Source organism: Pseudochaenichthys georgianus, chromosome 5, assembly GCF_902827115.2.
Source record: "Pseudochaenichthys georgianus chromosome 5, fPseGeo1.2, whole genome shotgun sequence".
NCBI classification, from domain to species: Eukaryota; Metazoa; Chordata; class Actinopteri; order Perciformes; family Channichthyidae; genus Pseudochaenichthys; species Pseudochaenichthys georgianus.
In genome coordinates, this window is record NC_047507.1 from 12,384,312 (window position 1) to 12,399,943 (window position 15,632).

A 15,632-nucleotide genomic window follows, 5' to 3' on the forward strand; every position below is an offset into this window, starting at 1 on the left:
CATTGAAATGAAGTGTGTGGTACCTTGCCTTGACATAATGTGCACACACACATTACTTCATCACACTTCTAGCAATTTAAACACAAAAAAATCTCCATATAATTTATAAGCTTGGCTTTCATGCCACCATTATTAGCACACTGCAGGCACAGACTCATTTAGTGTCATTAACAGAGCCTCTCTGAGTGCCATCTCTGCTGATAGGGTCAAATCCTCTAAATCCTTTTACACCACATTAGCTAACTGCCTCATATCCTGTCGTGACACGCCACTCAGCTGAGCTTAGCATACCCTCTTCAATGTCTCAACCAGTACGCCTCGAATGACAGTGATAGCTGTATTATGAAGGGAGGCAGGGTTATATACACTGCCAATCAAAAGTTCTGAACACTTGGCAGCATACTTGGGTTAATGCTCAATAATTGTAGATAATTATACTCTCAAAAAAGAAAAACACAAAACGCAGGTATAAAGGAAAGGACATGACCCACACATGGCCTGGATTTCAATCCCTCTAATTAGATATTTGTGGCAGAAAATATACTCTATACTTGTTCTATATATTTGTTCTATATCATATCAAGTGCAATTTCTTTAATAAAAACATTTCTTTCTTATTACAGATAGTGATTAATATGACAGCTTGAGCCTACCAGGACTGAACATGCTTCTAAGTGTTGCAGGTAATAGGGTTTTCATGAAGCAGGTGGAAAACAGTGTGAAAGTCAAGGCTGGCAGCTAACATTTATGTATCACATAAAGCCACTTATATAACCGAAAATAGGCACTCGTGGGGAGGGCAGAGTCCCCTGTCAACTCCCGTTACATTCCTCCATGGTGTCATTTGAGCGAAAAACTTTTACGAGAACCAGGCTGGGGGGGTCAAAAGGGCTTGACCAAGGCCGACCCAAAGTGCACGGTGGTCGGACTCATCACCTCCGTGATGAGTCTCCATTGTGATTTGAAAACTTCCATCAAACGAGTCCTTTGGTGGGCGGGAACAAAAACGCGTCAGAATCGTCACTTCCTGTACTGACAGTGGAGGTCATAGATATGGTGGAGGTGTCCTGAGAGTGGAGGTCTGCACCGGAACTGTCCTGAGAGTGGAGGTCTGCAGGCACGCTCCCATGCTTATATCAGTAGTTCGAATACAAACCTCCTACAGTATCATTTCAAAGGACCATAATAGAGGTCAAGAGACTTGTTGACCCTGAGAGATGAAAGGTATAATAACCGAGGTCAAGCGTTCATTAGCTCCAACAGACAAGTGCACCTCACGTCCGTGTGTACAGTATAGTGCTCAAAGTGAACAGTGCACACAAGAATGTTAATGTGTGTCTGTGTGTTTTTTTTACACCCTGCTTGAAGCGTCTGGTGGTAGGATCTCCCTGCCTTGTGCACTGGGGAGCTGCCATCTGCTCCTTCAGTGGGATAAAGGGGCGTTTGGCATCAACTCATGAGTCATGACCTTACTCATTCTCAGAGCCACCACAACCTCGGAGCCGCAGGCAGTTGGTGCTGCTGGCCACCAGAGGGCGATCACACTCAATATAAGGGGTTTCACTGATGTTTTCATCCAGCATGTGGGGATGTTGCAGGGATTTACTTGTTCAACTAAAGACAGAATTATGTGTCAGTCACAGAGTGAAAGAAAGCTATTAGTGATGAATATGTATTTGAGGATGTCAAATGTTTCGACATTGATTATAACAAATCACCACTCTAGAGAACTCTCTGCTCCAGTTTCTCTTGGACTTAAAATCACACTGTACATTTTACATTTATTTTATTCAGTTTAATATGTAATATTCCATACCTCACATACTTATGTATATATATAATAACTTGCTTTATATCTTATTATTGTTAATTTGTAAATTCAACATGTATATTTTCTACTTTCTTTTTTATTGTACAATGCCATGTCTTTTTATGCTGCTGCAACACAAACATTTACCAAATTGGGATCAATAAAGTACTATCTTATCTTATCTTAAAGCCAAGAAAGTCTCAGAGCCAAACCTTTTACATTAGTCTAGATGTTTTAAGGGATCCCGAGATGATAAAAGAGATCTGCTAAAGACATTTGTTTTAATTTGTTAACTATCTTGCGTTCGCTTTTATTCTGGTTAGATGTAAATGTACTTCATGTTTATACTCAAGTGAAGTACAACTTAACCTAGATATTGTATTTAAGTACAGGACACAGGAGTAAAATAGCTTCTGTTTACCATTGCTTATCTGTTAATAAAACAGTGCTGGTAACATTGATTGAAAGGATTGTAACAAAATGTTAAATAGCATAAAAAGACAATACAATAGTTTGAACCTTAATGGGGACATCTGATTGATATATTATTTTAGTTAGGTCTCTATTCACTCCTGTTTGTCAATATTGATAGTGATAAAAACACTACATGAGAATTTAGTCAGCTTATATTTATTCGGTAAACACACTTCCTGCCATGAAATAGTTCCAAACAGAAATGGACTCCTTACTGAAAGACTAGGTGACAATTTGTCCCAAATATTTTCCTTGACAAATTTAAGCTTTTGCCGTCCTGGAAAACATGAAAACAGACTGCTATAGATAATGTCTCTGAGTTGTGTCGTATCATTTGAAATGCCAGATTGTTGGTGTCCGGTTGCCAGTTTCTAGATTGGCAAATCTGTGGGCGGCCAGATTTAGATTAGAGACTGTGCAAAGGACATCATCCCTCATCTGAGCAACACTGTACAGAGAGACAGTTTGTCAGAGCACGGCTCAGTCAGTCAGCCCTGAGCCCATCTGCTCCATCAGCTTACAGCACTGCCCTCCAAGACAGGGGGCAGCTCTGTGTGTGTGTGTGTGTGTGTGTGTGTGTGTGTGTGTGTGTGTGTGTGTGTGTCTGTGTGTGTGTGTGTCTGAAGCCTGAGTGTGTTACATGTACCAAGGGAAGCGAATGCTTACAGGCTGCCGGTGAGAAGGAAGGCACAGAAGGAAGTGCGTAGGGGGGAGAGAAAGCTGTGGAGAGAAAGGTGTGGCGTTTGACAGCAGTGAAAATGAAAGCAATCTAAAGGGACCGAGATTGTGTGAAAAATGAGTAAACTGTGTAAAACACATATAAAGGAAGAGGATGATGTGAGACCAAAAGTGAGGAGAAGTATAGTCGGGAGGAGGAAGAGTTTATAGTTGAAGAGAGCTAATCAGATGAAACTGGAGGAGGAGATGTGTGTCAGTTAGCGAGCGTTCGACGCTTGTGTTTATCCCAGAAAAGCTGTGAGGGTGTAAATGAGTGATATTATGTGAGGCATATGCAAGAAAATAATTGCCTGCTTTAAAGATTTTGAATTTTCTTAGCTTTGTTTTAAGTTATAAGGACCCATTGAATTGAGTGGTAATTTAATACTTTGTCAGTCACTGAATGCCAGCGTGAGTGATTGCCAGCGGAGACACTCAAACAGCCCACTTGTATGTATGTGTGTCACGTCATTATTAATAAATAGCGTGTATGAGTGCGCATGCAAGCGAGTGTGTGAAGCAGGCTAACCTTGTCCTAATTACACTCTGTCTCCTCCATCAGGGCGCTGCTCTGGTCTATTTTCACAGCTATAAATTTACCGCGCTCCCCTCTGTTGTGATAGATGACCCACTCAGTTTAGCCCATCTCTGAAGACTGTGAGCCAGAAAGGATATCAGTTAAAGAGAGTGGCACCACCTCACTGCTTTTGATAGCGATAGCACTTTCCATGTCCTCCTAAACTATTTCTGTGTTTGAAGTATGGCGTAATACTGTAGCCATTTTAGTTTTTTTAAGAATAAGGAAAGCCTGGAATGAAAAAACAGAGAATACATTTAGGAGCTGAACTTGCCACCTTCAGTTTTTAAGATGTAAAAATAGGCAGCTCTTTCTTGCTGTTATTATCATGAGATGTTAATTGTGGTGAGCGACTCAGAGGCTTTGTATTGACAAGCATCGTTGGTGTCTGTCAGAAGCACTGAAATGTAGGTCTAGTTATATATTTGATATTATATCACTGTTCCTATTCTCTAATTTGCCAGGAGGGAAGTAAGTGCAGAAACAAGCGAGGTCGTTAAAATGATGAGTGAGATTGTATGAGGTAGGTAAATGTCGGTCAGCAAGATTGCAGTTAGTAGAAACTGGCAGGGGCACAGGAACAATATCTGAACATCTCTATATGAACAAAATGTATCTAAGCCATCTAAACAAATTAGATTTACGCTGTATTAAGTAAGTGCTTTTTCTTGTCATCAACATTGAAGCGGTTATCTATGCTCTCTTCAAAACCACCAGATCCCTTTGAAAATACTTTCAATCAATCAATGTTTATTTATATAGCCCAATATCATACATGTTACATTTGTCTCAGTGGACTTCACAGTTGATACAGAATATCAGTATGACAATACGACACCCTCACTGAACACAAGTTGTTGCTTTACCACTTCTCCATTGATTAGTATGTCATATTTGTGTGACTTTGGTGAATCAGAAACTAACCCTTTAAAACACCAAGGGCACACAGTAACCATCAAAAAGCTAAGCAATAGAGGCAGACCAGCAACTCTCATGTTCTATGAGTTACAATTATAGTTCATGTCAAAGGTTTCTGGTGGTTTTGAATAGACCAAGATGGACAAACCACTTCACTTTCCTTTGGTGAAGGGCTGCCTGACTGCAAGGTTACGTTCTGAATATAGTCTGGACAGATTTGGGCTTGAATTAGTTTTACTGCTCTTTACTTACTGCAGTAACACATTTTGCATATTGAAAACATGTTGATTCAAGATTGAGTTAGATCTCACTCTATTTCATTATCCACAAAGTTAACAAACACAGACGCTTTCTAAATGTTTGCACTGTGCCTCGGGTTCCAAAGCCAAGTCTGACTACAAATCAGCGGATAACAATTCATCTGTAGAACCTGGAGCTACTGTGTGGATTTAAAAAAGACAACAATGGAAAGTGAAAACATTTAATCCTAAAGCCATATAATGGTATAAAATGTAGCTTATTCTTTTGACCTTCACCTCTAATCCGTGTGGCATGCATTATCACGGGCCATGTTTCGATATATACCATCCACCTCTTTGACCTTGTTTTTATCGCTTTGCGGACAAGCTACCTGGAGTGGTGAAGCTACCTCTGTGTAAACAACCAAAAACACAGCCAGCGTTCAATTGCATTTAGATGTACTAGTAAATATAACGCTATTGAACAACTTCCCACAGTCACCACTTTCCAATAACTACGTTGTAAAAGAGCTTCGCAACATTCAGAATCAAACAGAAAAGCAGACTTAGATGTGGAAGTCAATCCTAATACAATACACAAATTCCTATAATTAGGCTAAAAAGAGTATTTTTTTCTGCTTGTCATACTGCCCATGGAATTATTCCTTCATAACGTGACTTCAATGTAAGAAATTCGAGCACCATAAATACATTATTAAAGTGCAGAAGGAGCTAAAATGAGGCTGCAGCAGCCTGAGACAGTCAAATGAAGTGGGTATCTTCCAATGTGTCTGTCTTCTGAGCACGAAATTCCCTCTTTGTGTTTCCCCAGACGGTGTTTTCATACTGAGCCGGGGGAGAGGAAGTGACACAAAGGGAGACATTCTAATGAAAAGAATGTAACTTTGGGAGATACCCTTTTGAGTTGGCAATATGTCAGACAGTTGAAACTTCATATTAGCTTCAGCCGAACTTTTGAAGATTTTGCAGAAAATGAGAAATGGTGATTTCCTATTTTATCTATTTTGTATATATGGCATATTAGTATTGTCTTTTGATTGCCTTGAATTGAAGCAATTTTTGCCAGGAAGCAAAAGTTCTAACCGATCTGAACCCAATTTTAGAGACACTGTGACCAGACATGGCCATCGTTACTTTATTTGAGAGTGTATTTTTAGATTGGGAATGACACAGAGATGGGCGTCTCGCTGGGTCGTGCTCACAGTGAGGCTCAGTGGGAGGAGAGGGTTGTGGGCTACAGCTGTGGCCTCTGTCTCTGGATTCAGGGCAAATCAAAAGGACTAATGCAAACAGACATAGAGTGCGCACATTATGCACGCACACTCCCAGACACTTACATATTTTTATGAATGCACGGGCACCATCAACACGCTCTCACAGAGACACACTCCATATCCATCACACAGTAAGGATCTACTTCAAAGCCGAAAAGATTCCGACAATATCTATAATACTGAAGGCATCGCATGCTGAAAAACCTAAAGCAAAAACCTCAGCTTCTCTTTGATATCAAACTTTCGCATATCACAGCAGATTCTCCAATTATGTGCTCTAGCAAACAGCATGGATAACATCAATAAGCATTATTATTTCATGTTTAAAGCCGAAATTAGCCTTATTAAGAGAGCAAGAACTTAAGTTGACCTCCAGTGCAAGACAAAATTAAATGATCGGGTAAGAAGTGGTTTGATGTTTTTCTTTTCTTTTTATCTGAAGTTAACTTTGGTAAGACCTGAACATTTTAATGAAAGCTTTTAAATCTTACTCCTGAGCTTCAGCTCAGTGATGTCCTGTGCTGTCTGTGAGTTGAAGCATCGCATGTGTATGAGCTATGAGCAGTCACCCACTGCTATAAATCCCACCAGGATAAGCCTTAAACCTCTCCCACTTCAAAATGCTCTGGCCTGACACACAATAGCTGGTTCAGTCGAATACATCCACAGAGCCTTGAACTATCTCTCTCTTCAGAGGAAACAGCAGCAGCAGTCAGGCTTCCTGCTGGGGAAGGAAAAGGTGAAAAGTCACTTCCTGTCGAGATGCGAGGGGTGATTGTGTGATGGGGGGGGAGGACAGGGGTCCCCTCTGGACGCCAAGTGGGTCAACACTGCATTCATGCCTCACAACCCCCACCTGACTTCACAATAATACCCTAATGGCCGCCTGTCAACCTGTCAATGGCACAAGGATGAGCCGTTGCCATGACAACGATCATAAAGCCAGCATCTACTGGCTTTAAATCACGCAGAGCCCTGACATTTAGGAGATGTGAACTACATCCCTCAAATGTTCCATAAAGTCACGTATTATGCTGCAGACTCCAATGAGCAGCATGCTTTACAGAGAATATCTATGGGTACTTGTAGGGCTGTGAGAAAGGATCATTTTCACTATAAAATAATCTGCAGATTTTATGGTCTATAAACTAACAGAGAATTGTGAAAAATACCTTGAATTTAAATCCAAAGTCTTTAAAAGTCTTTCTTGTCAGTCTAAACACAAAGATATTGACTTTAATATAAATTATCCATATTTGAGAGGCTAAAAAACACACAATTCTCCGCAGTTTTTGCATTAAAAATAACTGTATTGATTAATCGATTATCAAAATAAGAGCCCCGCCCCAAGCGCGGCTATGAATCCCTTAATGCAGCTATTTATGTGCACTCATGGAAAGTCTGTGGTCCTGCAGCATTATTCTTGTGGCTGGAGTAATCGCCAAACAGTCCTCAGACACCATAAAATACTATTTATGGCGTGATTCTATTCAGTGTAATTTATGATATCAATATCATGTCAAACCTATAAAGATATCAGCTTTCTATGCTCACGCTCAGTCTTTTGATATTAAAAAAGCTTTAGAGGTACTTATAACTCACTCCTTGGAAAAGCTTGATAACATTGTAATGTTTCTTCTCTTATTAAATCTGTAAAAGCCCTGGGTGTAAGCACCTGGCCGTGATGCGAGATGAATATTGCTGAGCGTCAAGTCTTTTCCCATTGTGGGAAATATTTTTTTTCTTTCTCTCTCTCAATTAACCCTTTAACTGCCAGCACCACCATTTGGTAGAGCACATTTTGTGTCTTGATATCTTGTTGAACTCCATCTAATTCAGCCAGCTCTACCCTTTGGTTGACATGTTATGCACAAAACAACCTCTAGATGTCACTGTGGTTCGAACAGAAAGCCCTTCAGCTAGCTTCAACTGAGGAAGTTGGCAATGCTAAAAATCACTGCTGAAGAAATCACTCTTTTTGGTCAACTTTTGTAAGGCAACCATATCCTTTTTGACATATTTTAGTGGCAGGGCACTAACTGAACATAATTAGATAACTTGATGCACAAAAAAAGTTTTAACAAGGGTGTTTTTTTTTTTTTTTAAATATGCTCAACCAATTGGTCGAATTGGCCTTTTATGGTAAGCTAGCAATATGACTTTTTCAGAGTTTCAGATGTTTTCCAATAAAATATGGTAAATAGATGGCTAGATTCATGGTAATATTACTAAATCTAGTACTGCCTTATGAGTCTCAGAGTGAAAGAGTGATAATAATTTATATAGCACCTTTCATGCATTAGGTTAGTTAGGCCAGTGGTTTCCTGTTAGGCCAATTCAGCATATACAGTAAGATGAGTCTTTTTTTTATCATGAAAAACACTTTACATTACTTTTTTCCATTTTTCCAATTATAATGTATTATCTTTTATGAATATATCTGGTCCAATATATATAATATATATAAAATATTGCTAATTTTCCATAAAAGAAACAAATGTATTTGAGTTTGTTTTATTTGAGTTTGATGCATACAACTGTACTGTATATGATGATTGTTGAAAATGTACTTTTACCATAGAAGGCCAGCTCGACCAGTTGGTAGAGGCTCATAAAAACAAAACTGTGTGGTCAGTCAAAAAAAATAAAATTGTTTGTGCTGATTTGTGGCCCATTTGATAAGAAAATGCAAAAACATTTTTTTTCCATAGCTTTTTTCTTGGTCTGGCAGTTAAAGGAAGATTCTTTGCAGGTGTTTAATAAAACATTTAGCTCACAAACAACAAGAACACACACATTTTCTGACATGTGACAAGCACAACTCCTGTTTTTCATGTACCTACATTGTACATTTGACACAATGCACCAGGGCTGACATTTTCCCATCTCGACAATATTTGGATTTACAGCAACATTTAGTTATTGTCACAGCCGTGAATAATGAACAAAAGCGGTGTTGTTTGAGTGGTTTCAAAGTGTGCTTTATAAATTAGAGGCTGTTTCACTACATTTTAAGTCTTTCTAATCAACTTTCTCCCGGGAGATTTCCATCCTACTGAGGTTTAAATATCACCACTGAGACTCATTATCTTGTTAAACTGAACGGCATCAGCTAATGTGGATTTGCTTTGCTGATGGGACTATTGAGTTGGAGAGGATGTTGACCTTGACATAGTAAAACATTACTTTGATTCTTTTTTCTACAAATGTTATCACAGCGTGAGTGGGCTGTGTGCTTTGTCCTGGTTTATTAGAACAAATGTTTCCTCGGCTGTGACTCATCTCTGGAAACCAAGTATATATATTTTTGCTTTTTTAGCAACATAAATAAAAAGAGCTAGAAGGAGTGTTGCATGCAGCAAAATGAATATGAGGAAGTAATTCAGTATTTAGGATACCCAGCTTATGTTCTATGTGTAGGACGGTAAGAGCACTTTGATGCCGCCTAAAGAGCCTTTCCAAGCCTTCCTCTTACTGTCTGCACCCATAAGAGGCTTAATAACATAGGATTAGTTATGCAAGTGTGCAAAGGTGTGCAAAGTGTGCAAAGTGTGCAAAGGAGAGAAGAGACAAAATAAGTTGTACACTGTGATTCAGGAAAATAGCCACAGTCTGTCTCTTTGTGTGCAGACAGACGTATTGCATCAATCACAGCTCTCCTTCTTATTCTCATTCACAGAGCGTGCTCAGCTTTGATCGCAGTGTTTCAATATTGTGGCCGTATCATTTCTGTCGTTCCTTTTTGCAAAGAGATCATTGATCCGATTATCCCCTGGCAAATGCAACGTGTCTCACTTTGACCTAAAAAGGAAAGCAGGAATTAATCCACCGTAGAGAAAGTGTTTGCGGTTACTGTACAAAAGCGGGTGTCAAACGCAACCCCCAACCCCAATTCTAACATCTCTAGCATGGCCCATAGTGAATGTGATGTCAGCTACACCCTCTCATCCTCCACCCAAGGGAGACTACCATCAGGGGCCTTGAGAGGAAGCCCGTGATTGGAGCTTCCTGTTATCTCCTAACCACAGCAACACCTCTGGCAGGCCCCCCTGTTTCTGAAAGAAACTGGCAATATGTGTGAAAATGTGTGTGTCTGCTTAGGTGTACATGTGCCTGTGTGTGTGTGTGTGTGTGTGTGTGTGTGTGTGTGTGTGTGTGTGTGTGTGTGTGTGAATGTCAAATGGTGTATTTGTATGCAAATGCATGTCTCAGAGTGCATGTGCGTTGTGTGATATAGGAGGTGTGGATGCAAATATTTGAGAGAGACCTCAAAGACGGGTGCTGTGTGTGTATAGCGCTGTGTGTGTGTGTGTGTGTGTGTGTGTGTGTGTGTGTGTGTGTGTGTGTGTGTGTGTGTGTGTGTGAGAAAGAATGAAGGGCAGTGGCATGACATTGAATATGTTGCTGCATGTGAGAAGTGGTCATGTTTGTGTAATCCTTAAATTGAATTTGGTGCAGTACTGTGAGATTTTACATCTAATAAAGTGGCAGAATGGAGTAGAAGCTATATATATATATATATATATATATATATATATATATATATATATTAGGGTTGCCAGAAACTGACCATGATCAAAATCGATTATTCGGCAGTAAGACGATAACACAATGACCAAGGGTGTGTAAACTACTACACTCATGTTTCCTCTATGTTTTACTGTAATGACATTATTCCAATGAAGAATTACATCAAGCCAAGATAAAAAATCTCCATCTTCCCAAGTCATTTAATATCATATAAATCAAAAATCACGTGAAATAAATATGCCAGTGTTGGAACGGTTCAACCTGTTGCATGAGTGTATAGAACAACTCATAAGCTTAAAAGCTTCACTACTAAAACGTTTTATTTCAACAATGGATGGATTTAGCTGCTTAAAAGTCACATATATTCCTATCAGGTTGGAAACTGTGGTACAGTAAATACTATGCATTTGATTGAGTTGGTCACAAACTCCTGACAACGTTGATGTTGCTCTGTGTCAATAGAATTTGTGAAAATAGGAAACTGATGTGACACACTCACCATATCAAATACATAAAACGAGTACGTAATGTGTAACAGATGTGATTTCACTATACAATTCCTGTAAACCTGTTCCTCACATGTCAATCTTATCCACTGTGCTTCTCTGAAAGCTGCAGCTTCTTATCTGGACCGTTACCAGCACTGACCGACCACTCTGCCCTGAGAACTGTTTGAGAGCAACAGCACCAGCAGTAGTTTGTAATACAACTACAGAAGCTTCTGGAAAACTCACTGGAAAGTCTCACATCCTCATGCATTATTAATAGCACAAATATTTCCTTGTGCTGAGAATGACAAAACAAAAACCAGAGGTAGCAACTGTGTGGCATAATACTGAACGGAGGATTGTGTTTGATTTGAATTCCACTAGCTTGTCATGCAGTGAGTCAGCCTTTGATGTTCCGTCAGCGTATTTGCGGGGAATAGCAATTAGCTTCTAATAAATGGAGTCGGGGGTGAATCCTGTCCCTGATGGTTAGTGAGGAGCAGAAAGTTAAAGGTTAGAAATCCGAGGCTACGGCTCGGTGCCTGCATGAGTGTTTGTGTACTCAATTTTAACTTCTGCTCGGTTTAATTAATTGAAAAGCAACATTACCGGTTGAGTGCTAAGGTCAGGCAAAGGACTTACATTGGCAGCTCATTTTTCAGAAGCACCGATCCGAGTAGGAGGAGGTTTTCCTGAAAGAGATACAAGGAAAAATGTGTCAGCGTTTATGTATGTCACTAACCACTACAACCATGTCATGCTTTATTTATTTACAACAAAAAATGAGCATCTTTCGGCTAAAGACACACAAACACACACACAAAGATGTGATGAGTAGGCTTTGCCATGCAGCATTGCGAATTGGGTTAAAACGATCAGATTGAGACCCAGTGCTTGAGGGCAGCTTGTGTTCAGGCTCAGGCCAGTGAAGTATCTGCGAGCAGCTCCACCTTGTTGTCTACTTTACTATTCCTTGGCCTAGTTTATCTCTCCCTTCTTCCTCTCCCACACCTTCGAGGGTAGCACACAAGCACTGACTCTCTTTAGCGTGCACATTTCGATCACGGCAGTCTCCCACTCATCCATATTCCAGTCGCTTTTATAACACTGCAGTGTTCTAGAAACTATGACGATGTTGGATCAAGGCTCTTGTCTGCACACACTCCCCATGAGTCCTGTCTGGTAACACTGCAGAGTCCACACTGAAGAGTTTGACCAGTGCACGTTGTGTATAAGTGTGTTGGTGTGCCTTTGGACATCTAAAGTATTTACGTATGTGTATGCTTGAGTTTATTACGTTATCTCCTTAAGCCTAGATGCTTGCTTTAAGTGTACATCATAATCCTGTCCATCAAACACTGTCTTTTTATCATGTCCAATGTCAGAGAAGGACTTGAAGCTTCTCAGCACCAACTACATAAGGCCCATACTTTGACAAGAGCCATCTTCAATCCAAAGGGAAAGACTCTGAGGTCATACATCAAACTGCATCCCGCTCTTATTTTGCATTATGGATTCCTCTGCCTCGAATATTCAGTGAGAAGACGCCTTTGTTCATTAGTTTCACAAGCACAGGGTTTTATGGCTCTGTTTCATTCCTTTACATATTTCCAACTCCCAGCATGAAAACTGTTGAGTATTCTCTTTGATTTTTTGGGGCATTCATCCGTTGATAGTCTTTGATGGTGGCACATAAACACACATATTCAGCGGGAAGAAAGCAACGGTATCCACATTGGAGCCTCATTTAGTTTTTTATTAAACCACAAAATAGGCTGTTTCTCCTGTCTTCTAAAATCACCCATGTGTTAAGTGCTTGAACGAAGGACCAATGCTGTGATTTTCTAACAGAAGTGGACTGTCCATACCAGGTTCCAGGTTGTAAACTGCCGATGGTCATACTAAAAAGGGCCAATGTGTAGTAAAATCTTCATAACTATGGTGTATTAGCTATGTTTTCATAGGTGTATAGTCTTCACAAGTGTGTCATAACCTGCATCTAAGAATAATTTCGTTTTTTGTTATCTTACAATAAGCCTTTCATATATATATATATATATATACACATTGGGAACGGTTCCTCCACTGACTCCAACATGTTTCAACAGTATGTCCTTGTGAAGCTGACCGTTGAGCAGCCCAGACCAAGCAAGGAGGCAGAGGCAGAACGTCCTAAAATATAACCCGACGTGGGCATTTATTAAAAACATGGGCACAAAGTTCACCGCCTCAATCCTGCCGTTCTCTTTGTCCACATCCTGCAGCCACAAGGATCTCACACACACACCCAGCCCCCTCAACAGACAGGGCAACAGAGCCTAAATACCCACACTCCAATCATCACAACAAGACACAGGTGAGGGGGGAGGAGACAACAAAGGACACCAGGTGCACACAATCATCAGCCACAGACAACATATACTGTGCAATCACGCTAATAAAGTGCCCTATTACCCGGCCTGAAGCCGTCAGTCCATAGTGACGAAGTTACCTTCGTCACAGTCCTTCACGCTTTATTTGTTTAAAGGAAGGGTCCTGAAAGATACAATTTCAGTCTTTTAAATAGAGGAGTGAGAGGTATTCAGTTGGATGCAATCTGGAATGTTAGATGCCATCAAATCCAACACACTGTCCCGCCAAAGGAACATTTAACAAAGTCTGAACATGTTGACTGAGGAGTTGGGAAATATAAAAGCAGCATGGACTGAAATGAAACCGGGAGACAGGTGGCAAATGTTAAGCTGTCCCTCTGTTTGGCTTTAATATCATGATACTGCCAGATGAAGCGGCTGGCCTTCAGACAGCTTTAGAGGTCCCTTCAGCCCATTGGCTGAGCGCCCCCGTACTGAACCAACATCCTGCACCTTCTGGACCAATCCTGTTTTCCGCTGTAGCACAAAGCTTTTCCGATATGTTATTGTCTTCTAAAAGTAATATATATTAGATGTATGTTTATGATCTGTTTTTTTATTTATTGTTGGTTGTATCGTTGACCTTGTTTAAGGTATCATAACTTACTCTGCTAATGTTATCCTAATTTTGAAGAAGGTTTTCTTCTATTTCTTTTATTCAGTCATACTTGCAAGGTTGGTGTTGTGAATACGAGAAATAAGTTAAAAAAAATTAAACAGTTTGCCACCGTGGTTAGCTTTGACTTTTGGGATAGAATCAGCAAACACAGTACTCAAAAGTGCTGTGACCTTTTGCACTAAAATGTCAAGAGAAACTGAGCACACACACACACACACACACACACACACACACACACACACACACACACACACACACACACACACACACACACACACACACACACACACACACACACACACACACACACACACACACACACACACACACACACACACACACACACACACACACACACACACACACACACACACACACACACACACACACACACACACACACACACACACACACACACACACACACACACACACACACACACACACACACACACACACACACACACACCCCTTCACAGTGTTAAAGGTCATCTCATATTAGATACAAGAAGAAGAATGACAAGAACAAGAGCAAAATCCACCTGTTAGTTATTATTATTATTATGAATAAAATCAATTGTAGAGAATCAAAGTGATTTTTTTAAAGAAATTGACTGCAAGTGTATATGGTGATTGGTGAATGATAATGGGTGAACCAATTCTCCATAACTTCATCCACGTACAGCTGGAGCCACACAAGAAGGCCATTAGGTTTCCTAACACTTCCTGGGAGAAACATTTCAAAGCACAGATGAAGTTGAAGAAGACAAACCAAGGACACTTTATGGAGTTTTAAGGACTGACTGATTCGGAAACAGGAATTCAGCCAAACCACTCTTCTCCCGCTTCATCGCACACTGGAGATTGGAAGGACTAATGTCAAACTGCACATCAGGGCACCAGGTTTGTATGGGCAGAGTAAGATAAATAGAAAATGAGATTGGGAAACAGATTGAGGCATCAGGCCAGAGGGATCTGCGGGTTGGGCCCTTCATTTAGGAAATGCATTATAAATATCTGTTCATTGGCTGTGCAAAATCTCTCTCAACGATGGAAATTGGCTCCAATTGAGAAACAATTGCATTTGATTAGATGTTTCGGATTTTCCATCTGCATTGATTGCATTTATGATTCCTTTATACTGCAGCAAATGTCTCAGAGCCGGGCAAACCTAGTTTAGAATAAAAAACAATATTAAGCAAACATTTCTGCTTGTATCGTTTTTGGATGGATTTCTGTCAAATGTGTAGAGTCTTAGACTTCCTAATCCTTTATTTTAGTTCTTTTTAGCTTATCACTTACAGGTCTATTTCACAAGGACACGTTAAATACAAACTAATGTGTTAATTATTATTAATTAACACATCTGGTCGGCTGTTATGTCAATGTAACTGGATGATGATGAAAGTTATATTCAGTTACTTTCTCTTTTGAAAACTTGTTCTGAATGTCATCTATTTCTAGTCTGTCATTTATTACTTCATTACTCTGAGTACTAATCTGATTACTGGTTCTCCTCTGAGAGATGAAACAACATATTATCGTTATACTACTT

At 40.0% G+C, this 15,632-nt stretch overlaps 1 protein-coding gene across 3 annotated transcripts in view; it reads right to left on the minus strand.

The window, feature by feature from the left end:
* The window catches only part of dlgap4b (discs, large (Drosophila) homolog-associated protein 4b), a 104,216-nt gene that overhangs the window by 24,856 nt on the left and 63,728 nt on the right, over positions 1 to 15,632 (minus strand). For all 3 annotated transcript variants that reach the window (XM_034083652.1, XM_034083653.1, XM_034083650.1), the window contains one exon: positions 11,691 to 11,740. The gene's annotated coding sequence lies outside the window, so the exon portion shown is untranslated. The remainder of the gene's footprint in view (positions 1 to 11,690; positions 11,741 to 15,632) is intronic.